This window comes from Canis lupus, chromosome 2 (assembly GCF_048164855.1).
Source record: "Canis lupus baileyi chromosome 2, mCanLup2.hap1, whole genome shotgun sequence".
Classification (NCBI taxonomy): Eukaryota; Metazoa; Chordata; class Mammalia; order Carnivora; family Canidae; genus Canis; species Canis lupus.
Genome location: NC_132839.1, coordinates 45,906,977 through 45,933,343, shown reverse-complemented (window position 1 = coordinate 45,933,343; position 26,367 = coordinate 45,906,977). Strand labels below are relative to the sequence as shown.

General features: G+C 40.0%; 1 long non-coding RNA gene across 1 annotated transcript in view; it reads left to right on the top strand.

Moving 5' to 3' along the window:
• The first annotated feature begins 12,842 nt into the window (after positions 1-12,842).
• LOC140617226 (uncharacterized) overlaps positions 12,843-26,367 on the top strand; it is a 202,949-nt gene continuing 189,424 nt past the window's right edge. Inside the window, exon 1 of the long non-coding RNA XR_012017440.1 lies at positions 12,843-13,279. This is a non-coding gene — a long non-coding RNA (uncharacterized lncRNA). The remainder of the gene's footprint in view (positions 13,280-26,367) is intronic.

Here is a 26,367-nt window from a genome sequence, read left to right as displayed (position 1 = left end):
TCATGTGTCACACTGAGCCTTCATGTGGATCCAATACCTGTGGCCTTGGGATCAACCCTTCAGGAGAATTTGCATTTATTAAGAAACAACCTGGATTAAGCCTGAAAATGTGTCTGCTTACCAAATCTGTAAGTGGTTAAAGAGTCTGATCCAGACAATGGCAAGTAACTAGATTTCTTTTTTTCCTCATAGGATACCTTAGATTTATTAATTTGGAGAATTTTTTAGAAATGTTTAATTATAGCGAAGCAGAACCAAGAGACACATTTATTCATTCATGCATGCATTCTCACACTGATACGGTTTTTATTTTATTTTATTTTTTAAAATATTTATTTCAGAGAGAGACAGAGAGAGGAATGGGGAGAAGGACAGAGGCATAGAGAGAGAAAAACCCAAGCAAACTCCACGCTGATCACTGATCCCAATGCAGGGCTCGATCTCACAACACTGAGATCACAACCTGGGCCAAAAATAAGAATGGGTCAGCTTAACCAACTGTGCCACCCAGCTGCCCTGATATATTCTTTAAACATTTATCAAAAGGGAACGTCAGTGCTTCCTTTTACCCATGGGAATAATCTAAATTTGTTTATCTATCTATTCATCCTACTTATTTGGATGTTTATGGGCCAAGCACTACGTTAGGTACCAAAGTATGTATCAATTAATTAAATTGAACATAGTTTCTGTGCTCATGGAGCTTTCAAAAATAGATCAATTTTAAAAATCGAAAATTGAGATCAGTGCTGTGAAGGAAATTATAAATATATAAGATGTGGAATTGAGATATAACAAGAGAGGCATATTTCATTGTTTTTTTATTTACAAATATGTATTTAGAAACTATTATGTGCTAGCAACCCTTCAAGGCAGCAAGAGCATAGTGATAAGCAAAAGGGACATGGTTCCTTCTTTAGCCAATTTACAGTCAGCTGGGGAGGACAAACAACAAACTAGTTAGTGGAGCACAGAATGATTTTTAAATTGCAATAAATGCCACCAAGAACTCTAAAAAGGCTAAGCAATAGTGCTGGGGTCAGTCAACTCTGGCCCTCAGGGCCAAATCCAGCCTACTCACTGCCTGTTTTTTGTAAATAAAATTTTATTGGAACACAACCACTCCCAATCACTTAAGTTTTGCCTACAACTACTGTAACCTTAACACCATGGAGTTTACTTGCCGCAGATACTTCATGGCCCATAGAACTTGCCATGTTCACTATCTGTTCTACTACCTCTTAGTGAAAAAGCTTACTAACCCCTGTGATAGAGAATAAGTGATGGCAGATGGGAAAGGGAAAATTCTCCAAAGTAGAATAGTGAGGGAATATCTCTTTGCAGATATGACATTTAACAGAGAAGGAATCAGTGGAAGAAGAGCCCCTGTCAAGGAAATTACAGGAGCAAAGGACCCAAGGCAGCAAAGAGGCATTTGTGACAAGAATTTTAGATTCCATTCTGAATGGAATGGGAACCAGAAGAGTATTATGTAAGGGAGTAACATGATGTGAGGATTTGTTTGGAATTTTAAAAGATCTGCAATTATAGTTGGAAAGGTGGAAGCTAAATGCAAGGAGCATATTAGGTAACTATGCCTATTGTCCAGGTGAGGGTGGATGGATGCTTGGCCAATATAGTAGCAATGGATTTGAAAAAATCAGTTATATGGAAGCGTATTGGAGCCAAGTGCTTCTACACAATCAGTTTCCCAATCCCAGGAGTGCAAATCAAAGGCTGGTAAGAATATTCAGTGTGTTTTCCTTGCTGCCTGAGAGAAACACCTGGAGCAGCAGAGCTCCAGAACCAGATTCTGAATCTCACTTGAACTTTATTGTGCACAGATGAGCCACATAGTTTTATGATTATTCTTGATCTGGATAATATCATTGTGATTTTCTCAGATTCTAACATATAGAAGGCTGGAGAGGCATGGCTACACACTGTTGTACAGTCTTGCCTTACCCTGGTGTCCCCTGGAAAGCAGAGTCTGAGGCATGGCTTCTCTACCCCACCAACAGCCCCTACTTGAGAAGACCACACAGGGGAACATGCCTAGCCAGTCACTGCCCTGGGCACCAGGGCTCAATCTGTCTAGGGCCTTCCAAGGAGCACTTAGAATGGATCTCAGAATTTTTCATCTGAGTATAGCATAAAGTATCTTTTTTTTTTTTTTTTTTCTGGCTCTTATACCCCATCGTTCAACAGTTTCTTCATGGGTCGTTCTGATGAGTTTACACATGGCCCCAGCATAGCATCGGAGAAGCTCTGGTCCAGAAAGCTAGAGAGACAGAGACCCAGAGAAGCTATGGGGAGGGCTGACGGGCTACAATAAACTTGTCAGTCTGTCAAGCTGTTTCTTTCAGTAACAACTCAAGTAAAAAGCAGAGCTAAATCACACAATAAGGGGCACCTGGCTGGCTCAGTGGTTGAGTGTCTGCCTTAGGCCCAGGGAGTGATACCGGGTCCCAGGATGGAGTCCTACATCGGGCTCCCTGCATGGGGCTGCTTTTCTTTCCGCCTATGTCTCTGCCTCTCTCTCTGTGTCTCTCATGAATAAATAAATAAAATATTTTAAAAATAAAAATAAAATCAATCAATCACGCAATGAGAGGCACAAAGTTGCCCCATAAAAACCCCCTTATGGACTATGAAGCACTTGTATATTAAACCCTCTCCCATTTGACCTTCAGAAAGACTTTTTTTTGGTAAGACTTAGATTCCCATTTTGGAGATGAGCAAACTGAGCCTGGGGAGTATACTGGGAACAGTGGTGGAGCCCGGGCTAGAATCCACATCCTCTTATCCCATCTGCTACTTCTAAACTACTCAGTAAAAGACCAATGCAACAGTGGAACAAATTGTCATGAGCATGAATGCAAAGTAAGGGGGAGGAAAGCTGATTTTGCCTGGAAGGGAGTAATGTAGGAAGGTCTCTTGATGAAGCCATTTTATTCGAATGATCCAATGTTTGGTAAACAAGTCCTCAATCACACCCTTCAGTATTTTATACACTTATAATAATGCCATCTCTCAACTTCCCCCTTCCCAGTCTGAGTAATCCCAGACTCTTTGGTCTCTCTGCACATGATAACATCACTTGCTCATTGCCTATCAATTCCACAGTTTTGTTACAGCTTTCATGAGGGAGAATGAGAGCATTCCACAACGTCCTGAAAAATGGTAATTACTATTTATTTGTTATGAAAAACAGAATCAGTCCAAGTGTGTAACTGAGCTCCCTCAGGGAAAGGTTGCCACTGATTCTAGTCCTTGTCCCCCATATCAGGCAGATAACTTGTCTTATGTGCTTAAATTTAGAAGTAGGGTGAAAGTCAAAACCACAGTGACCGCAGAATTGTCACCTCATGAGAAATCACCTTTGGAATTTCTTACCCTCCTTGCCTGTGATTCACCTGGCAAGGTGACCAAGTGGAGGCGGCGGGGGGGGGGGGGGGTCGGGTCCCATCTGAAGGTTGCAATGCTGTGGGCACCTGGTCCTCCCAGGCAGGAAAACAAACTTGGTCCTAAGGAGTAAAAAACAGCTTTTGATAAAGGACGATCTAGATCCCACTCTAGTTTACATAAAATAAAACAAATCCCTTGCAAACTTCATCCCTTGAACTATGATTAATAATTAGTCATGGGAGACCTCACGCTGGATGCCAGCCCCTGTCTGGGAAGCCAACTAGCTCTACAATTATTGCAAAGTTCAACTAGACATGCATGCATAGGATCCTCATTGAATGCAGAGGATCCTTGAAAACACTGATTGGCAGTATCAACCCTGCATCACAGGAAGACTGCCCGAGATGGTATGAAAAATGTGGTTTCTACATGATTGCAAACTCTACTCCTTGCTTGTGTCTGACACTGAAGAAAGCTCCTACCTTCTGAGCCTTGATTTTCTTCTCTGTAAAATGGGATTACAGAAGAACTGGATGAGCAGGGCCAAGCACATAGTAGCTGTTCGATAATATTGTTATTATTTTTTACAAAATGTATTTATTTATTTGAAAGAGAGCGCACAAGCAAGGGAGGAGCAGAGGGAGAAGGAGACAAATGGACTCCCCACTGAGTGCAGAGCCAGAGGCAGGGCTCTATCCCAGGATTCTGAGATTATGACCTGAGCCGATACCAAGAGTTGGATGCTTAACCGACTGAGTCACCCAGATGCCCCAATAATAATATTATTATGATTAACTTAATAGTAGTAGGAGTAACAGTAGCATTATAATCACAAAACAATAGCAGCCTGTCCGGTGACCCACAGAATTCCCCCCCCCAATAAACCTTCCGGAACCCAGACTACACTGTGTCACACCCCAGTCTCCTAACAAACCGTTTCCCCTGCTACCGAATATAAACCAGCTTCACAATCCTCCCAGCAGACCTTCTAATTATCTTCACTGTTTACAGCATCCAGCCCCTCCACTACCAAATTCTCCATTATTCTGACAGCCAACAAACTAGGCCTATTAGAACCAGCACAACTTTTGCCTAAGGCAGGAACTTTGTGAGACCACAAATCGTCTTGGTATTAAAAGTCGGTGCATAAGAACTGCCCTCAGCTTTTGCGCTAAATTGCTAGTTTGAAGACATTCATTGCAGTACATTGTATTTCCACTATATTTTGCTTTAATAGACTTCGCGGTGAAGTGTATAAGAAGAGTTTTAAAGCCTGAGGTAGCACACAGCCAACTTTTTTTCCCCTTTTATATATTTTTCCATCTTTTGTTTGTCACCTTATATTGTTTTGTTGCTTCACATACATAAAACAACCTGGCAATCACAGAACAATCCCCAGCAGTTAGTTGGAGGCACATATTGACTTTACTATTAAAAGTTGAAACAATCAAGCTAAAGAATCTGTGGTGTATTTTTCTGCTGCTTGCATGAGACTTTAATTTTAAAACGAATGGAAAATATCCCCTCTGAATGTAATAGCGTTTTCATCGACCTTGGTTTATTTCTATCCTTTTGCATTGCCTGCCTAGGACAACTCTGCAGTTAGAGAGAGAAGTGGAGTTTTCATCTGAAAGTGCTCAAGTGCTTTATGGCGATGATTCTTTGATTTCAAGTTAATTGACCTGCTGAGTGATGCCCACTTACCTTGCCTTGCCTTGGCTTAAGCAGCATTGCTCATTCCTATGATCATCTTCATGATGTCATGGCAGCCATCTAGGTATCCTATGTTAACATCCTATATCACTGGAGGTAGGTGGGAAATGAAGTCTGCATACTCCCTATCTTCATGTAGCATACAGTGACATGGGAGAGAAGAGGTAAACACACCTATTACTATAGATGCCTGGAGCCTCTTTTCCATTGGTTATAAAGAACATGTATTATCAGGGAATCAACTTCAGATGTTGAGGGTCAGGGAAAATCTTGCAGGTAAAAGTAGGTAAGGGTATTAGGTAGGTAAAGGGATTTAATGAGTCATTTGAAAGAAAAGAATCAAAAGAGGAAATCACACATGAAAAGGCCTCAGAGTAGGATGATCTATAACTTTTGAGAAACCAAAACAAGGAGGGCACCAAGGAGCAGGGACTATGGTCAAAAGAAGTAGGAGATAGAGCTGGAATGATGGACAGGTGTAGAGCAGTGGGAGATAGAGATGAGATTTTATTCCAAGTTCAATAGGAGGCCATGGAAAGGATTTCAGCAGAGGAGTTGCATGATCCAGTTTATAGGATCCACTTTTGGAAGAATCTCTCTCCCTATCACTTTGTTGGAGAAGGAACTGAAGGAAGGCTGGAGTAGAAATGGAGAAAACTATCTTGAGAGAGATGAGACCAGGTGAGAGATAGTCACTGAAATGAAGGGTTTGGAAAAAAATATATTTTTGGGAAAAAATAATGTCAATGTGGTTTCAGAACAGAACTAGATATGATGAAGAGAGTTTTTAGAAAGATGCCAAGAGGTCCAGCTTAGCAACTAATAGATGGAGGTACAACCTTTGAGACTAGAAGAAGCAAATTTGAAAGAACCTCAAGTGTTCAATGGGAGACACTCTTAAGAGTTTATTTAAGAGGTGAGTAATCAGAATCGAACTCCAGCTGAAGATGAGATCTATTGAAAGAACAATGGGGTATCTCATGAAATTTAAGGTAGAAGTGATATCCAGGAAGAGAAGAATCAGGGAGCCCAGAGATCCAGACAGCAGGAATCCACTGACCTTCTAGGATGAGATCTATTGAAAGAACAACAGGGTATCTCATGAAATTTAAGGTAGAAGTGATATCCAGGAAGAGAAGAATCAGGGAGCCCAGAGATCCAGACAGCAGGAATCCACTGACCTTCTAGGCTCTGATTTTGCTAGAATTCAGTTCAGCAATTCTCAGTTTCTGTATCTCTCAATGGCAAGTGCCAAATATGGGAAGAGATCATCTACTCAGTCTGGTTTAGGACAGAGGCACACTTCTCCAGTCCATGGTGAGTGGGGAGACAGGACCTTATAACCACAATACAGCCACTCCAGGCTCATTCATGTAGTTTGGCAGTACTTGTCAGGGAAGGTTGTGAGTTGTGAAATGTGAAGACACTCCAATGTCTCCAAATCTATATATGCAATTTCATTTAGCCTTGCAACAACACTCCAAGATTGATCCTGCCATAATCATGCTATGGAGGACATTAAACTCAGAGAAGTGAATCAGCCTCCAAGACCACACATTTAGTAGGTGGTAGAGCTGTGAGTTAAACCCATGCTGGTCTACAGTGCTTTCCAAGTCCAGTGGATTCAGTCTACCCTCACACTTACAGTTACTCAAAATGTACTTTCCTAGCCATGACCTTATTATGCAGTATGCTGAGCACTCCAGAGGAAAGAAAAGAGATTTGGTTAAGTTTAATTATGTTCTAGTTGATTCATCAGACTTCTGGAATCTGAAATTTATGCCTTTCCACAGATGGTTAACATGATGATTAGAAGGATAAAAGTGCATTCACCCAGAGATGAATGTAAGGTTGGTTAAAGCAGCACAATTGCTTCTGTTTCCAAGCTTGGCCCAACACTGTGACTTCTGGAGACCAAAAGCAAGAATGAATATCTCCTTCTGAGGCTGTCACACAAACCGTTCACAGGTCTTTCTGTGAATCCCATGATAGATAGATGAGATTCATCTTGACTGAAGTGGAAAGAATGGAATCCCTCCATCAACATCAGAGGGAAAAGACTGATTGTACATAATAAAATACCCTCCATGGCACATCATACTCCCCTTTCTGTTAAATGGATTTGTGAATGGCAGCATGAAATATTCTAGTTACATTACAAAGAACTCCTAAACATGTATACTGGGTAGACCAAAGTCTCCCCTGAAAGAACATAAACTCTATAAGCACAGGTGCTGTCCTGTTCATGGCAGTATCCGGGGCCAAAACCAGTGTCTGGCATGTGATATCTAAATGCCTAGAATATGTCTGAGGAAAGAAGGAATGACTACAATCGTCCAACTGTCGATTTCTAGGTGTCATTTTGTGAAATTCTTTTTTTCAAAAATTTCTATGTTTATGACACTACAATAAAGACTAGCTTCACCCATGTAGAAAGTCAGTAAGGTTGAATGCAGAAATAGGTGACTCAGCCAAAGAACATATTATGAGTGTTTGCTTCCACAATTTTCTTGATTTACTTCACCAACTTTTATCTGTCCCATCTACTCTCCTAATAGCATTTTTTACCTATGGACAGGAGTGGGGAGAGGGTAGATAAAAGCAAGCTGACAAAAATAAACAAAAACTAGGTGAACCCATCTACACTTAAAGCATCCACATTTAAATGCTAATGGTCTCATATCTACCATTTTCCTGAGCTGCTAACCTGTTTCCAATGGGCCTGGATGTTCCATGGGTATTCCAATTGAAAACAAAATTCATCGTCTTACGCCACACGGTTTGTATTTAATTTTTTTTAATTTTTTTAATTTAAATTCAATTTGCCAACATGTAGTACACCATTACTTTCAGAGTAGTTTTCAATAATTCATCAGTTGCATATAACACTCAGTGTGTTCTTTAGTTTTTAATTAACCACACACCCTCCTCTCCCAAGGGATGTGAATTGGAAGCTCAAGCTGCCATTAACTGTTCCTTTCACCTCCACTGCGGTGGGGTGAGTCTTGCCTTGTCTACTTCAGCCATCTTCTTCAGCCCTCTCTGTTGTCATAGGGAAGCCCTCTTTCTGTTCCAGATACATCTCTTTCCAAGGTCCATTGCATTGGCCTCCTATGGGATTCTCTGGCTTTGACCTCTACACTCTGCTCAGTCTACCTGCTATGTCTTCACCCAGGTTGATTTTTACAACACATATTGGGTTGCAGCATTCCCTCCATTCAACTAACTTTCTAAGTGTCACAGTATTTTTTAGGTACAAATTATTTACCATGGCATTTAGTTCTTTTATAATCTTCTATAAACTGGCACCAAACTTAATCCTTCCTGCCTGTCCTCTTGCCCTCTTGCCCACCATGCATTCACTCATGGGCCTGGATGAGAACACCATATACTGGGGTAAGGGGCTAAGACTCAGTCTCTGCCCTTCCAAAGAAGCTCAAAACCTTGTGGGGAAACTGTTGGCCAAACAGATAGTCATGATACCATGTAGTATGGATGGAGCTAGAACATCTATGGCCTTTTCAAAACAATTGCTATTTCTCAAGCTCACAGTACTTGGGCTTTCTTATATGCCTCTCTTTTCTGACTGCCTGTCCTCCTTATCCACATACCACACCCAAGAAATTGCTACCTCTTCTTGACTCTCCAAGAGCTAAACTGATTCAGACAACTTTCCTTTCTTTCTTGACCTTAAATCAGATATATAGGCATATGGAGAAGATCAACCACCGGTGACCTAACTCAGCAAACAACCTGCAAAGATGTGTTCAATTGATACTACAGACAAAATAAATTCCCCAGAAATTAAGTTTCACCTGGAACACTTGTTTTTTTTTTTTTTTTAATGCTTTTTTTTTAAATGAAATAAGAATACTAATTCCCAGGTTTTTTCTTTTTTTCTGATTCCCAGGTTTTATTCCAGTTTTCTGAATCAAAATTTCCTGGGAAAAGCCCTGGAAACTGGTCTACTTAACAAGTGCGCCAGGCAAAGTTTGAGAAATTTTATTCTGAGTCAGTAGTGCTCAAAGTGAGGCTCTCTGACTGGCAGATGATGGTGGGTTATGCTGATGCTGCTCAAGCAGGGATCACACTCAGTGAACTGCTCTGTTAGGCCAAAATTCTCTTTCCCTGGAAGCCTTATGTGACCTCACAACAATCTCATGAAAAAGGCAGTGTGAGAAATATAGTTTCAGGTGATAATACCATGGCTGAGCAAGGCTACTTGATTCACAAACATTGACATGATTCCATCATTGTTGGTGGGACAGATACACTGACATCCATCTGCTATTCTTCCTGAGATGGTGTGCATGACGTGCCCCCCCGAGGCGCTGAAAACACAAGAGCCTGAACAGATGCCCCATGAGGACAGATCAAGGAGACTGCTGTGTGTCTATAAACCAGGAAGAGAGCTCTCAGCAGAATCCTACCAAGTGGAGTCCCACTCTTGCATTTCCAAACCCCAGCACTGCAGTGCAGACCATGTCTGTCTCCATCACAAGAAGCCACATGATCTTGACCATCCTTCCACCTCTTCCTTCGGAATCCACAGCACACGGCCTTTGAGAAGCAATACAGAGAGGTAGAGCACAGCGATACAGGACAGTGAACCTGAAAGAGCTTTCCAGACACTTGTGGTTCTTGTACTGCAGGCTACATATGCTCACCTGAGAGAGAACAGAGTAAACAAGGAAATAATTGTTTCCAGTCACAGATCTATCATCCCTGGGAAATGTATTAAAAATGTACATTCTCGGGCTTCCCTCAATTTGCTGAATTTGTAACTCCTGGGAGTGAGGGGACTTGAGGCCAGCCATGCCAAGCTCATTATCCCTCCAGAAGATACTGCTACATACCTGAGTATGAAATCTCCTGCTCCAACGCAATCCTGGGAAGTACAAAATGACATTTTGGCCTGAAAATTAAATATCTTGCTAGACTAAAAACATAAATACACCCCTATACTACAAAGAAACAGAAATTTCAGAAAGCCCATGGAGTCATTTGGGCCCCAACACAGAATTCTCTGTTATAGTACATGTGGAAACTATATGTGTGGAAGCTATAGTACGTGTGGAAGCTATAAAGACATTTCTGTCTTGTACCCAAATACATAGAATGAATTAAAAAAGGCAGCAGGGATCAAGAAATGAAAGGAAAAGCACAGGCAACAAGAATAATTAAAACATGCACACACACACACACACACACACACACAAAACACCTTTGATTAACTGAATAGTTGAGGGCCTAACGGTAAATATTTCCTCTTTCGATCATTTTCAAATTTTGTTTTTTGCCAGAGCCCTTTATTCCAGCATACAATACATTTAACCCCAATTTATGTAACAGAAAAGAGAAGACACTGCTGGAGTCCAGCCCCATGGCCTCCTTGGGCGACCCCAGGTCCCTGTGGCATCACTAGGACACCCTGCAACTATGGCAGAGGGCAGCCCGTGCCCTCCTATTCTATAGAGAAGTCCCTCCTTCCTTCTCATCCTCACAGACAACAGTGGAGAGAACACAACCTCTGAACCATTCTGTGGCAGCAAAACAGGAGATGGGTTTAATTTGGAGTCAGTGGAGGTCCCTAGATGGTGTTCAAATGGATCAGCATGTTTAATAGATTCCTAACGATTCGGAATTTAACCAAAAAAAAAGGAGGAGGAGAAAGAGTCAGAAAGAAAGCCAGCAGCTCTGAACTACTCAAAACAGTCTCAATGGTTTTACTTTTCGTCCTGAGATGCCTGGAGCCCTGACCTGTGTTGTCACTCTGGGCCCGGGGCGCCCCTTCTTTTCCCACGCTGACCTCCGCCACTTCTGTAGGTGGTTTGTGTAGCAAAGTGCAGGGTTACAGCTCTTCGGCAAACTGCTTCGCAGCACAAAGGGCAAACAAGGTTTCACATAACTTCCTGCTTCTCAACAGAGCTATGGGTCTTCCCCCTCCCCCATGTTTTTGTTTTTCAGCTCATTCTCTCTCATGGGGAAAAAAAAAAACCTGGAGATTGTTAAAAAAGGAAAATTATTTAATTAAAAGCAGGGGAAGCTTCAGAAACATACATGGCACTAAATGTGCATGGCATCTTTATTTTGTTCTCCACCAGTATTTGAGAAGTTCGTATATAGTCTGTCAATTTTGTAAGTAGCGAGTGAAAAAACAGAACATATGTAGAGCCCTTTCTTCCTGTGTTTTATGGTCTTTTTTTTTTTTTTTTTTTAAGAAGTCAGATGCCCCAGAGAGGTTTAACGCTAGGGTTATTGTGTGAAGAAGAGTATTTGGGATTAAGATTTTCAGATGAGGTTAAGGCTTTTTGGTTGACCCTTGACATGACCTTTAGCTGGAAGCACCTCCAGAGAAGGAACTTGGGCTTATTCATCTTTGTGACCCCTATGCCCCTCATCACGGCACTGGGTACAAAGTGGACACTCAGAAAGTTTACTGAGTCAGTGTGGGTTGAATGTCATAACCCCAAACTTTCATTTACCATCTGTAAAGATAGTAGCAATAATACAGAGCCAAGAAAATTGTGTCATTTGTAACTTCTGAAAGCACTTCAAAATTAGTTCCAGAAAGATTGTCAATGACTTCTTGAAAGAATAAGATGTGGTATGTACAGTTTTAAACTCTGACCTGTTCGATTCAAATTTTCTCCTTCTCTATATATGAATATATTTTAAATGTAAAATGTTATGTTTCAGATGAGGTTTGCCAACAGGACCGGTCAACTACATAAAATGAAAATAGTCTCCTAGAAACCACCAGGTGGTTGACTACGTTATTTTCATTTGCCAAGCAGTGATGGGAAAATTCTATGTAAGTCTAAAAGATGCCCTTGCCTCCAGACAATGACCTAGAAATCAAAATGTGTCCTGATACAGTCTCTGTAACCTTTCTTATGGGCATGGATGCATTCTTTAGTATGGGATGATTCAAATGCCCCAAGCTGGGAAAATTTTACAGGAGGAGCTCTTTGCCCTTCAGAACCAACATGTAGACTGAATCCACTACCTTCCCTGTCTTAAGGAGCATGGAAATTCAAGGCAAGTAGGAATTCCTTTCCATATCCCCACACCACATTTGTTGAACATTTCTTTCATTCTGGGCCAGACCAGTGTGTTCAAAATTCAAAATTCCACCCAGATTGTTTGCCAATATACACACTTGGTGAAGCAGTTTGCGAATAATACAAATCGCTCTGAGTATAATGAACAAGAGTGTGGTTGTTTCTATCTGCAACGGAGAGGAGAGAAAGACCCCCGAGAAACATCACTTACAAAACGTGGCTGTAACTTCCTTATCCGGTTAAGCATTGTTGGAAGGAATGACGGGGTCCCAGCAGATCTTGGCTCAACCTAACCTGGCTAATCACTGGAAAGTCACTTAAACTTCTTTAGAAAATTAAATTGGACCAGAATTGTATGGCAATGAGAGTTCTCAGACCAGCTCCCTATATTTTGTTCATATCAACCAAGGCATTTAAAAACAGATTTCCTGAGATTATTCCAACTGCAGGTAGAATCTGGAAGGGAAGGAAGCGGTAGGAAATATTGAGGGGAGATGAGATTCAAATGTGGGCTTAGAAGGACGTGGGGAAAAATCCTATTTTACTCTTGTGAGTCTGGGATTTATGCAGAGCAGATCGGACATCCTATTATTGGCTGCGTGAAACAGTATGCAGAATACTGAAGCCGAAGTGAAACCTGAGGCAAAGCCTCCGATGGGACATGGAAGAGTAGGAGTCAGAGAAAAAGAGAAGGCAAGAAGGAGAGGGTCAGAGAGACAGAAAGGAGGGCAGCACTGGGAGAAGACATGAAAAATTAGAACAGGAGCTCAGAGCACTCGGGAGAGCGGGGGAAATGACAGTTGAAATTAGAACAGGAGCTAAGAGGAGCAAGCAGAAGGGGACGGCAGGAACCAAGAAATTTAAGGAGGGGAGAACCAATTGACAGAAGTGGCCAGAAAAAAGCCAGCTGAGCCTCACTCAGAGGGCCGGGGACTCATGTGTGGCCGGTAGGCAGAAGTGCCCTGTATGGATCAAAACAAATTATTTGTCATCCTGAAATGACTCTGAAAGGGGGAATGGAATGTGCCCCAAAATCAATATTAAATTTTATGCCTGCTGCACCTTTCAAAAGCCTCAAGAAGACATTGATTCAAGTAAGTGTCCCCTTTTTTCAATGGCCTTTGATTATTCACTTTTAACAGTTTAAGAGCGGACATTGGCACCCCAACTGGGGGAGCAGGGAAGACTGAGGGGTGTGTTCCAGTTGTGGCTGTGGTGGCGGGGCGAGGATGCGCTGTCACGGGGCAGGGGGAGGGATGCTCTGGCAGGAGGAAGTGCCAGCTCCCCGTCCAACTGGAGCGCGCGTGCGTGCGTGTGGAAGCTGGGTGATGTGTTTTTCATTACATGGCAGGCATTCTTAGAAAGCTGAGAGGAGTTGTGCTTTCTGGCTGGACTGGTGGAGTGGTTTGGGCTTTTTATAAGTTGTATTTTGTGGCTGGTTTTACAAGAGGAAAATACCTGATTCCAGTGGAACGGCTTGGGAAACCAAACGATGGGTTTCCCAGATGAGGCCTTTGCAGAACTGGCCAATCGGGACTCTGGCTTTGCAGTTTTTACAGACTGCCTTATCTCTTACAGTCAGACACCCATACTGGGTCGGAGTAGGTTATATCGGGTAAAGGTTTGTGTCTGGGACTGAATGAATAGGATTTCAAGCTGGAACACATGATACAGTCATGCTGTGTATTTCTCTGTACCTTAATGCCAAACCGGAGCCTGGGTTTTAGGCCTAGAATACTATCTCCATTGTATCAAAACTCTCCATGTATTGCTCATTTGTTTCTTTGAAGGTAATCCACCACCCTGTCTCCTCCATGCTTGATTCAAATGCCACTTCCCCAAGAATGGAATACTAGCTATGGTTCTTCCTTCATCTGAGTCTGAATCTTTGCTTCTGGTGACCCATTCCATCTTCTAAATTTGATGAATTTCCTAGGTTTGGCTTCTGGATGAGCCCTGATCTGGGAATTCCTCTCATCAGCTGGTCCTGAGAAACCCAATCCCACCCTAGGAGGGTCACTCGGTCAACATCCCATCTCATTGCAGATGGTGTGAAATATCCTGCTGTGCCTAGTCCCAGGGCTTACTTGGCAATGATATATTTACATGTTATTCAATTAATTGCTTCATAATATCTTTCCCCAACTGGATCTTGCTTTCTGCCTATGAGTGGGTCCATGCCTCCGCAGTCCTGGAAACTGATTCATTCACTTATTTAATAGATGTTTATTAAACCACTATGACCTTCTAGGTAGTGTGCTAGGCACCATTGACCTTGTATTTAGTTGAATTTTACTCATTCAAATATTTATTACATATGAACCACGTGCTGAGTGCTTTTCTAAGTGGTGGCAATAAAAGACAGTGATGAAGATGACAATGAAGATGCAGTTCCAGTTTTCATAGTTCTTTCATGCAATTGAGTGAAAGCAATAAATATACAAACAAATAAATGCAGTAGATCAGAGGGTGATACAGAAGGCAATGAAGCAGGGTAAGGGATAGGGAGTTCTGAAGGTGGGCACTATTATGTTGTATAGGAAAGGCCTCATAATAAGGTGGCATTGGAGCAAGACTTAATGAAGCAAGGAGCTTATGTAGACTTTAGGGGAAGAATATTCCAGTAGTGGGAAACAGAACATGCAAAGGTCCTGAGATCTTTTCTTTGTTAAAAGAATAGGTAAGAGGCCTGTGTAGCCATTGTAAAGTGAACTGAAGGTACTGAAGAAGAAGATGAAGTCAAAAGAATGGCCAGGGCCCAGATCTGGCAGAGTCTTGAAGTGGTTCAAAGGACTTTGGCTTCTACTTTTGGTGAGGTCTGGAAAGCCACTAGCGGCCTCTGAGCAGAGGGCTGGCACAAACAATATTTTTAAAGAATCACTCTGGCTGTTCCACTGAGAAGAGACTCTGGATAGAAAGGAGTGGAAGTGGAGAGACTAGGTAGAAGCCAACTGTAATAGTCTAGGCGAGAAATGATAATGACTTAGACCAAGATGGTAGCAATAATGTGGCAAGAAGTGATGAAATGCTAGATATATTTCAAACAGAGAGTTGACAGCATTTGTTGATGGACAGCTTTGGAGATGTGAGAATAAAAAAGGAGACAAATATCTGCATTGTTTTCATGTGGGAAACTGGAAGCATGAAGTTATTTGCTAAGGGAAGACTGGAGAAGAAGCAGACCTGGGAGATTGGTGGTTAGTGGGGAATCATGAATTTGGTACTAGGAATGTTGAGTATGAGACACCATTTGAATATCTAAGTGGATATGACAAGTAGATACATGGTACCTGGAATTGAGGGTAGACGTCCAGGCTGGGGATATGATTTTTTTTCCTTCTGTATAAAACTTTATCAAATAAAGGCAAAGAATTGTGTACATCTTGCTGTAAAACGCTGCCCACGGCTGTGGAAAGTGTCTGCCCAGGCTCCTTTCACTGTCCAGGTCCTGAAAGACTCTTGTTCATGAACTGTCTCTTCACAAAGCAAGTCCACCACTTGCTTGGCTTATCATTCTGAGGGTCAAAAACTTTCTCACAAAGTCTCAGTCCAGTCTCTTGTCTCAGCTGCTGTAAGTAGGCCCTCATCACCTCATCTTCCTGTTTGTTTGCAGGTTTGGCATAAATTGCATTAAGTGGAAAACCAGGCTCTCCAGGAATAGGGAAATTAGTGATTCCCAGTGTATACAGTTCTTTTTTACCTTGGCTTTTGGAATTTTTTTTCTGGATAATTATTGTTTATATAGCTATGGACTTTTTCTTTCTGTATATATACACATAAGTTCTTAAAAGAATGTTTATAGGTATGAATCCACTAGTCCTCCTAGCACACATTTTTAGCAAGGGTACCCAGGAGTAAATTTCTAAAATCCATTTTTAATGACCTTCTCTTGGTTATAAAAACAGTACTTAAGAATTCTAATTTATATTCTGAAACAGATTATGAATATTGCACTTTAGCTGTATTTCAAATTATTAATACACTGATAGATAAAATATGAAAACTGTACCTCACTAATGACGCTTAAAAAGCAAAACTCTACAAAGACCATGATTACATAGAAAGGGATCACATAGAAAGGCAAGATAGAGAGAGATGGCAAAGAAGTCGAAAGAACAGTCCCTGAGCTGTTCTAATGTCTCCAAGTCAGGAGAGTGAGGAGGTACTAGCAACAAAATCGAAGTAGTTTCCGGGGATGTGGGAAGAGAACCAAAAGAAAGTGGTGTTCTGAAAGCCAAAAGAAGCACAACTTTTAAGAGTGGGGAGTAATTGAATGAGAACTACAAATTGACTCATGAATTAAGCCATGTGGAGGTCACTGTTGCCCTTAATAAGAGCTGTTTCAGTGAAGAAGTGAGGTGTGAGATACTGATTTTCCTGAAATCAAGAGAGAGAGAGGGAAGAGGCAGCAAGTATAGGCAGAGAAATGGAGTAGAACCTAGAGAAAGATGTGGAGTCATGGGAGGGTATTTTCAAGATATGAGAAATTAGAGCATCCTGTAGAAATAAGGCAAAACGGGTGGTGCAGGAGAGGAGGAAATCGTTATAGCAATATTCCGGAATAGAAAGGAGGGGATGGGTTGTAGTACCCAAGAGGTTGGCTTGACCAAAGGGTTTAGACCAATTATTCGTGGTAACAGGAGGAAAAGTAGATTGACTCCGTGGATACAGACACAAGGTAAAATGTGTGGAAATTGTCCTCTGATTGTTTCTATTTTTTTCCCATTGATTTGATGGGCAACTTCATAAGCAGAGAGTGGAGTTGATGGAAGATGTACTAACAGTTTAGGTGAAATGACCTGTGAAGAGAGAGAATGAGCAAAATGAAGACATTTTACTAGCTTATTACTCAGCCTTTTCACAGCTAAACTTCTCCAGTGGTTGGGAGGCTCCTGATATTCACAGCAGCTTCACTGATACCTTTCATCCTAGTTTCCAGAATTTTCAATGGAATCTTCTGTTTCTTCTCCATCTCAGATTCAGCTTGCATTTCTCATTGTCCTCAGCAATTCTGCCACAGGCCAGTACACACCCCAGATTTCTTAAAATGTTCCCCTCATTTCCATGACCATATTACAACTGGGACCTCTTTCCATCATTTTTTAAGGTTTTCATTAAGTTTCTGTCTTCCCACTGGTCACAAAAAGCACCCTCCCCACAAAAGTCTGCCCTTTCCTTCCCAAAAGTCAGCCATACCCCTATGACCAATGTCCCCAATGCCAGTGTCTACAACCAGACCTTTCCTGCTTTTTCATTCTCCATTCCAAACTACTTACTAAGTAAACATTTTTGACAAACTAGTCTGCCAAATATGCGGTGGCTGGGTCAAATCAGGATATTTTGAGCCATATTTATCATCTTTCTCCCCAATCAGTTCCTCATCTTGACTTGTCCACTGATTAACAGCACTATGAGTCTGTTAGATCTCTAGGTTTGTAAATGAGACATTGATTTGATCTTTCCTCTTTCTCTTGTCTTCACATGCAGCCAGATCCTCAGGGGCAGAGCCGCTGTCTTTATAACCTCTATTCCTGAAAGAGTCTCATACAGGGTCTTAAATATAACAATAACTTCACTAATATGATAAGTGATATTCATGTAATATTTATAAAACATAACTATTGCCTATATCATGCTGTCACACTGTCCCTTCATTCACTGCTGCCAAACTCCAGCCCAGTTTGCTTTGGATCTACCACTAACAGCACAGCATATTGGCTGTTCCATAAAAGGCCATCCCCATCTGCAATAGATCAGAAGAGGTGTAGGAAATAGAATGACTAAATGTTATAAAACTTACTGTCTATTCAGAAAACATCCTTCATGGCTTTGCAAATAGGCAAAAATGTCAAGTCAGCTCTACTCTGAAGCCATTTGGAGACATTTGCAACAATGAATGCATGATTAAGTTTATTGTTTAGTAAACAGTTTGCAGACATTAGCCAAGGAAGAGTTATGGCGGCAGTTTACAAATAATTGCAATTGAATTAGTCAGACTGCGATGCAAAAGCAGTGCAAATAACTTGCCAATTCCATAAAATGTTTTGCAAACAGATTCTGGGAGAAAATAGAATGAGAAAAGCAGAAAATCCAGAAAGGGATGTTTTCAGAGTCTGCTCTGCAGATACTGAGAGAGGGTGTCCTCATATTTTACCACAAGAGTGAAGTACTAGTGAAAGGTGTTTATTTCTGCTTTGCCTCAGAAACAGAACTTGGCACAGACTTAAGAGGAGAAGGAGGGGGCATGACTCAGTGATTTGGCAGTTCACAAACTCAATTTAGCAAAAGTGGCAGAATAATTTTAAAATAGAGTTATGTGTTTGGACTGAGGGGGCGGGGAGGGTCAGGATCTTGGCTTATGGAAATGGACCTCTCAAAGCACTGAGCAATCCATCGCCAAAACAAACTTTTGCCCAGTGTCAGACAGCCATTGGGTATCTGAAGTATGCCTAACTAAAGATACCTATTTTATAAAATCTAGATTATATAGCATTTATATTTAAATGTTATTAAACATATTAAATATTTTATTAAACATACTATTAACATATGCTTTTAAAAAGTGATGCATAGCATATGAAATGAACATACATAGTTTAGAACATATAGCATATGTATATAATATAGTTCATGCATCTAGTATATAGTACATGTACATCATACATGTATATAGTATAGTACATGTATGTTGTATTGATATGCATAAAATGTATGTGTATTGTATACATACATAAATAATACATAATATGCATACAGAATATATATGTCATATTTAGCAATATATAATAATAAATAAACATCATACTTAATATAAATCATGTCAATATCAAGGTTACTTTCCTATGCCAATGGGGTAAAAACATTACATTCCTTAGTCATGTTGTGTTTGCTTCCACTGAGATGTTTCATTCATTTTTTTATCACTGATTCTATGGATTAAAGATAGAAATGCAAGTAAAAACACATAGGAATGACGGTCCAAACAAATGTATAAACCCTATATGGTGCTTAAATTGTACATTTAATCCCTGGAGCTGCTTAGAGAAGGGTTCTTCTCCCACTTGAACTTAGCTTTTATGTTTAAAAAAAAAAAAGCACAGAGTATTCAGAAAAAGTGCAAGCATGATTTAGTGAGTGATCATCTGGGTTAGAAGTCCTCACGGGGCTTTACTGGTTAAAGGTTGGCCTTTTGTCTCAGAATGCATCCTAGACATGTGGTTTTCCTATTCTAACTATCCCCCTTTGTTGTATGCTATTGATTTTGTAACTATCCAACAAGATTCTGAGATTCAAAACTGCATTTTGGATAGATGATCTAAAATAAACTCAAGAGCTTGATCCCACATACCAAGGGGTGGGACAATTGGTTTATGTAAAAAGCCAACTCCTGTCTCCTCTGAAAGAATCCAGGATTGATCACAATCAGTAATAATTTGAAGTGGTCAGAAGTATGGATTAAGAACCTATGTTTTCATCCCTTCTCCAAAACATTTTGAAATCTACCACAAATACATCATTTGGGGATCTACCACTAACATGTTTTGAGTTCATGGATCTGCTTAGTGGCTGAGACTAGGATAATGGGTCAAGTATATCATAATTGGATGCTTCTTTGCATTAAAACTGGAAGCAAAAATCTACCCGTCATTTCCAAAGACAAACTATGTTTCTTTAGTGCCTAGCTTCATTTTGCACATTTGAAAGCTTCACTGTCTACCATAATGATTTGGGAAGAGATCAATCATGCCCACAAATGGAGCCTTTGGAATTGGGTCACTGGCAGCATTTCTAGTTGAAAAGCAATCCTGCATCTTATAGGTTGGCATAATGGGAAGGTTCTGCATTGGAAAATAGATAAAAGAGAACATTAGATGATAAGGAGCCCAGGAGCTATCTTTCCCTTTCACTCTTTGCTCTTGTGTCCCTGAAAAGAACCAGCATTTTCTCTTTGCAACATACAGAAGAGAAAGATGACTGGTTTCAGCACTTGTTGATCCCATTAACAGGGAAGATTGACAAGAAGTAGACAATTGTATCTGACATGAATATGGGTATGGAGGGGATTGTTGAAATGGAGACCCTTGCTAATGGAAGAAAGATGACCCCAGCCTTTTGACAGATGTCAAGTAGATTGGAGTCCGGCGAAGTTATAACCATTTAATCTGCATTGCAAGAGAAGACAAATTGTGTGACAGATAACCTCTTTATTTTTTATTCTATAATTTTGTACTCTACAGTGTAGAATAAGATAGGGTTCTCAACTTGCTAATGTGGGTCAGTATTATTCGCCCAGAGTTTCAATGGCATTGGGTCTTTTGTTAGTTGGTGGCCTCTTCTCTGGGTCAAGGAAGAAAAGAAATAAATGAAGAAGAAGTGAATAAAGAAATGATATAAATCAATCCAAAAATCACGACTCTTCAGTGAGATTTTGACCTCAGTTACAGAATGCAATTTCTGACTCTGTTTGAGAGGCATTAAGTGACTTATTTAATGCATTATATGAAAGTAAGGTAAGTGTGAAAAATGTACTTGAACTTTATTTGGTTCTAAAATATAATGGAAATGGCATTTTTTTCAAAACAATTTTTTATCCTTTTGAGATGTGTGTGTGTGTGTGTATTTCTGAGTGAAAATTATTTTTAAAAAATAGTCGCTTTGTGTCTCAAGCGTCTAACATAGTCAAAGAGGCAGGGAGACAAAGAGTTCATGTGTGGCCCTTGCACCCTTATGTGTCATGACTTTTATTGTTTTCTTTGCCTAGAGAGGAAGGTTCCCAGAAACCTGCTTTCTGCCGCCATGTTTAGAGCTTTTGGGTCCCATTCAAGGCCAATTGAATTTGGTCAAACTTGGAATATTCCTCCAGTAGGAGAAATTTCCTGACACTAAAATTAGATGACACCCTCAGGTGAAAAACACATAAGAAATCCCATCCACTGATGGTAAATGGTTTTCTCTTAAAGTTTCAAAGGAGTTCATGGTGTGATTCCAAGATCCATTCTCACTCCAACGTGAATGAGCTGGTTCTGCACAGAACCATATTGGCAATCTCGCACTATAAACCAGGTTACACGACTTTACATTCACCATTTCCTTTGGATACTCAGATTACCTGTGATGCTCTTTAGATCAATGTGCATTTTTTGAGTGTCTATGTTTTGCCAGCCAGTAGAGTGGGTCTAGATCTGCCAAGAAAGGGGGCTTGACCTCAAGAAACTTAGAGTCAAAGGAGAATTTCATAGGTGTATTCTTTCAGAGCAATGTAATAACATAAGGAGGTCAGTAAAGGAGGAGCATTTAGCAGGTAATCCCTCATAACAGCATCTGAATGTTTTCTGCTCAAGGAAGGCCTCCCTAGAAAGCTCAGCCCAAGTCAGATGAGGAAATATAATAGGAAGTAGTGTGAGGACAGTCACAGGGACGTGGCCTGGCATGATGAGTGAAGAGTACTCCTCAGGATATTGTACTGTCCCAGTCCAGACCTTGCATACCTCCATCTGTGCATCACATTCCCATAGATCCCTCCAGCCAAAGCTCCAATACCACTTTGGCCATGTGATTCCTATAAACACCTCCCTGTGGAAAGGGTTTCTCTTCTCTATTAGATTTAAAAAGTCTCAACTTATTCTTCCTTCTTGTTTTTTTTTTTTTCTTTCTTGTGATTGGTTCAAAATTTTTGTATTCTACAAACTCCCCTAACCACTCAATATAACACGTTTTGAGTGCTTTTGCTGAACCAGGATGCTTTAAGACTTTGTGTGTCCTGCCTCATGTCATCCTTACAAGAATCCCTTCACATAAGGAATATCATTCACCCTACTTTACTGATGTGGAAACTGAAGCACAGCTGGGTTAAGTAACTGACCCAAAGATTCAGCTGATGAATTAGGGAGCCTGGATTCCACCTCAGGCAATCTGATTCCATTAATGCTGTTTTCATGTGTCTTATCTCTTGAACTAGATTTCAAACCTCATGAGGGCACAAGTCATAAACTTGTTATTTGCAGTTTATGTAGTGCCTACTCTCTTTACATTGTAGTTGATAATCACAGGCTATTTATTGAAAGAGTGAGTAAATGAACAAACAAATGGATGCATAAAGTCTATTCTATTTAAAAGGTTGGTGAAAAAAGTGGCTTGCAAAAGAATGAACAGGAGAATAACTGATAAAAAGAATATACTGGTATTTAAGGATCATAGAGAAAGGAGTAGAATTCAGGCTTTTCACTTGACCTCTGCAGTAGTCAAAATATTCGCATGAAGATCTAGGCCAGCATAGATGCTTGGAAATGAAACATGAGGGCTGGATACTTGAGTCATTTTAAAGGCAAAACTTAGGACGCCTGGGTGGCTCAGTTGTTGAGAATCTGCCTTTGGCTCAGGGCATGATCCTAGGACCCGGAATAGAGTCCCACATCAGGCTCCTTGCTGGGAGCCTGCTTCTCCCTCTATGTCTCTGCCTTTCGATGTGTGTGTGTGTGTGTGTGTGTGTGTCATGAATAAATAAATAAAATCTTTTTAAAAAGGCAAAACTTGGTGGCTGGATATGGAGACAAGTAGAAAGATATTATTGCAGTAGAAGAAAATTAAACTAGTCTTAATGGAAAATACATAAGTACTTAAAAAATAAAAACAAAATCACTCATGATCTTACCATCTAATGGTAAATAGAATGAACATTCTTTTATATCACCAACATTGGTCGTTGCATGACAGTCAATTGAAAACATTAGACACAGCAAAAAATAAGGTCATGTCAATTTCTTCCCAAATTTCAACACTCAAATATTACACTGTGTTAATATTCACTTTTTGTTGCCAAATGACTGGTCCATGTGATTGTGTGGAAACTGAGCACCAATGTAAATAACCCAGTAACTCACTGAATTGACTCAGTTTGAGTCCAATTTCATCATCATAGGCATCACTGCACACTGCTCTCCAAAGATGGGAACATTGGACACATTCAAGCCTGATCTTCTCAACAATGAAACATTCCAGTGAAACATCTTCTGGTTGGACTATCTATTGATCAACAACTCTGACCCAGCTCATTCATTCTAGTCAGACAGATAACGCTTGTGGAGCTTTTTATATATGTCCCTTCTGCCTAGTTTCTTAAAAAAAAATTCACAGACTCATTAATGTTGTAAATATCACCTATATTGTATAAATGCTGCCTTTGTCTCTGTAAAAAAATATACATTAATTGAAAAGTTGCATTGCAGATGCCAGTTAAGTAGAGCATTTGTTACTCGGCATAGTGATTTCAAATGCAGCTCACAATAAATGCATATGTACACATCAGGAATTACAAAACAAATATGTTGAAGAGAGAGCAGAGTTATTGCTTTATATAACATTTCCTCTGGTATTCCTTCAAGAGGTAAGCCTCCCCGGTTCCAGTAAAAAGAAATGTATTGATGTTGATTAGTAAATTTAATATCCTGCCTGTCCTCTGAGCCAGGAACTGTGCTAGGAGTAACTTACACATGATCACATTTTTTTCCAGAAATGCATCTGACCATACATATGACCAATGCACATAAATGCAACTCTTAATATTAGGATAATTTATGAGGCAATTGCTATTGTCTGAGTCAATCAGCTTAAAAAAGACTGTTGTCAGAGGAATATTTATTCAGTAGATATTTGTCACAGCTTTGGTATGTTTTCCCACCTGTCTCCACTAGCCGATTTTATCTCTAGAACTTCAGGAGACATTTCTAGAACTTAAATTAGACTGTTACTATAGTGGAAAAAGAGACAATGTGGTTTGTATTCCAGGTGTCAAGTTATTCCCAAGATTTATTAAGTACCTATCATATGCTCAGAAGAACTACTAGGTAATAAGGGATCTTTGGTTGGAAAAAAATTTTCTGCAAACCTAGACATTGAGTTTGGAGCTTATATTTGCTGGTTGTTCTAGTGCCAATAAATGGAAGACAAAGTTTGTAAAAAGTAATTTGATGGTAATTTGATTATGGATTAGAGCTTTTGATGATTCAGTGAATCAAAAGGAATTGCAAGAATCTGCAAGTTGCATGTGTTACCTGTTGACTCAGAGCACCCAGCTTTGAACCTTGGCCTTTGAAGATATATGACCAAGCTGATCATAAAGCCTCTCTAAATGTCTGATTCCTCCACTGTCACATGAGATTTTATCATGACAAAGATACTACTATAATCTTGAGATAATGGATATAATATGCTTTGTAAATTATGTGAGAAAATAATGTTATTAAGAACTATCCTAATAGTATTCCAATATAAAGCGATAAGCTGTCACTTATCTTAAATTGCCATCTTCTTTCCAAAATTCATAGTCCACAACTATGCATGATAAGAACGATTGCAAAAATTCTTATAAATGATGTTTTCCTAGAGGCTACCATGTTTAAAGTAAAAGTCTATATTCTTCATATGCCAACACATCGCCAATTGATTACTAAGGAAAAGTGAATATGTGCTCCTGACAACCTGAATCTGGTTGTCAGGATCTGGTTTTGCCTTCTTACTCAAGAACTAGGGTCAAGAGAGTAGTACTGGCCCACCAGTCGCTAAATCACGTCTTCTCCAGCATGGTGCTTTCAACCAAACATTTCTGTTCTGAGGAGCTTCCAGGTTGCAACAATGTGAAGGAACTTCCAAAAGTGAACCACCTGTGGTGCTCACCTTCAGGCAGGTAGATGCATCTCCAAGGACTCCTTGGGATTAGCTGCTCCAGCTAGCCCAGAAATGCCTGAATTGTTGATGCAGCAGACATTTGCCTGGGAAAGCAAAACTCACCCCGGAGCCCCCCATGTACAAATTATAGTCACCATTTAAACCATCATCACAGTATTTGAGGTTAGTAAAACATATTGCTTGGGCTATAAAACATTCTAAACTAGCATTCCAAATGTCTAGCCTCAAGCCAGCACTTAAATTAAAGTTTCAGACAGCTGGCACTAGAATCATAATAACAGTTTTACACAAAGGGATTGGCTAAACATGATTATTGATTTGATAATTTATTGTCAACAGGCATTATTGTGCCCTGATCCCAACGCTTGGCTTTCTTTCTTCTCTGTTGTCAACAGGTGATGACAAGGTCTGGATCGGGTTATAGAGAAGGTACAGTCAATGCCCTGGTCCTAGGTAGATTTCTCTCTTCTCTCTCTCTCTCTCTCTCTCACACACACACACACACACACACACACACACACACACACATGCATATATACACAGAAAGCGCATTAATTTCTATAATTCCATCATTTTTTACTGTCTCCTTCCTATAAATTGCTTTGTCTATAAAGGGGAAGAATCTATTCTTAACACTCTTATTACAAAAGAAGAAAATAAAGATTGACTTGTTAAATACAATCTATATTCCCTCAGAATATCTACCAAATACCTAATTTCTCCTACCTCCCTTTGTGAAATAGATAAAAACAGAAAAATGCCACAGTATTTCTTTTGTACTGGAAGCATGTCCTACCCAACACTAGTAGCCTTGTGTCTCTTTAGGCATTTGGGTACTTTTTTCACCCAAAAGACAGACGATGCTGACGATAGCTATTTGCCCTTTAGCCAATTCTAAAACACAATATTTTTAAGCCTTATTAACATATTTTCAAGTATAACAGATTCTCTGTTCACTCTAACTTGGAACACTTTGAAAGATTTTATTTTCATCACGGGGGAAATCCGCATGATTGACACTGTTGTTCTATTTTACTCAGACCGGACCCATTCACAGATTTTCTAACAGAATTAGAAACCTAAAATTATATTTTCGTTATTAAAATTGAGTCCAACAAATTGTACTGGCAAATTTTGCTCTCAGTATTTGTGAGCCGTTGGAAACAGTGTAGGAACATCTTTTGCCATTTTAATGAGAACGTAGACACTGCTTGTCTTTCAGGGATGAGATGACTGTATAAACGCAACAGGTTTTTCTGGTTTGTGTCTTTCTGTAGACAAAACATACACACACAAAAATTTGAAAAGTCAGAAACAGTATTCTTGGATCTGTCAAGAGGGAAATAAAAGGACACATTGGAGTACCTTTATGTTTTTTTTTTTTTTTTTTTTTTCTGAACAAGACTTTTCCATTGACTTTAATTAAGGTTTCATTAAACCCTCAGTTTGGAAAGCTTTTAATTGAGAGAGAATTTGCTTACTGGGCATATTTTTTCAG